Source organism: Anoplophora glabripennis, unplaced genomic scaffold (assembly GCF_000390285.2).
Source record: "Anoplophora glabripennis isolate ALB-LARVAE unplaced genomic scaffold, Agla_2.0 scaffold6448, whole genome shotgun sequence".
Taxonomy (NCBI): domain Eukaryota; kingdom Metazoa; phylum Arthropoda; class Insecta; order Coleoptera; family Cerambycidae; genus Anoplophora; species Anoplophora glabripennis.
Genome location: NW_019422575.1, coordinates 1 through 1153, shown reverse-complemented (window position 1 = coordinate 1153; position 1153 = coordinate 1).

The window sequence follows — 1153 nt, the reverse complement described above, 5'->3', positions numbered from 1 at the left end:
TTTTAATGCACAATTTGAGAATGTTAATGTCAAAAAAACAGTGATATTTTTTAATAGGTCGCTTAATTACGTCTTTAAGATTACAATGACGCTTTCAGAATCATGTTTGGTTGAAAATTAACGCCTGTACAGAGGCTTAAAGTTCATAACTTTTGGAGCCTCCGTTATAAACAAATAGAATTGTGCGAAAACTATTGCACCTACAGCGCCCACTTTTGTCACACTTTTGAATTATGACAAAACCATCAACTTGTCATAGTTTTATAAAATTTTAACAATAAATGCGATAGTTATAAACAAATTAAAAAATGGGCACTTTCCTTGTTTTTTGCAATAACTTTTTTGTTTATTAACCGATTTTAATTTAATAAGTCTCACTTTGTAGATAAATTTACTCCCTCAAAGCTGTCTGTGAGTCACTTTTTGCTAAAATTGATTGTTTTCCCTGCAAAGTGAAAAGACTGTTTTCCTCACTTATTTGTTTAAATAGAAAAGTTAGCTAATAAAAGTTTTTGACTCACGAGATGAGAGATGTCTTGTATTATGTACCTTTAGACAATTTTACAATAATCTCGCGGATAGGACTTTTTTTCAGATAAAAATTTAATTTGCTTGGTCTATTTGTACAGCTCCCGAGAGAAAGTGGGTTTCTATTGGCCACTTTAATTACACTCCACTATTAATATTTTTAAAGCCACAAAATAAAACAATTACGACAAAGCATTGGATTTTTAGGCGGGCAAACAGCATTTTTGTGTACACTGTGGAACAGATAAACCATACATATATTGGTTTCCCTCAACAGAAAACATACATTTGTGTAAACACACAAAAATAATGGAAGGGCTTCTGATGTACCAACGATTGTATTTATTATTGCATCCGGTAACATCCACACAACTGGTCAACTTTTCTACGCGACAGTATTAACAGCCGTACATGTAACATTGTGGTCTATTTTTACAAATATGTTAACTAGAAACGTTTACATTTATTCTTAATGGTCGTAGAATGAAGTGTATTACGATAAATAATTTACACAATTACGAATATTTTTTTTATATTTAGTATCCACATGTCCCATACGATATTCTTTTTTTAGTTATGAAAAGTCAATCATATATTACACTAGATGTCGACATATTCACGCAAT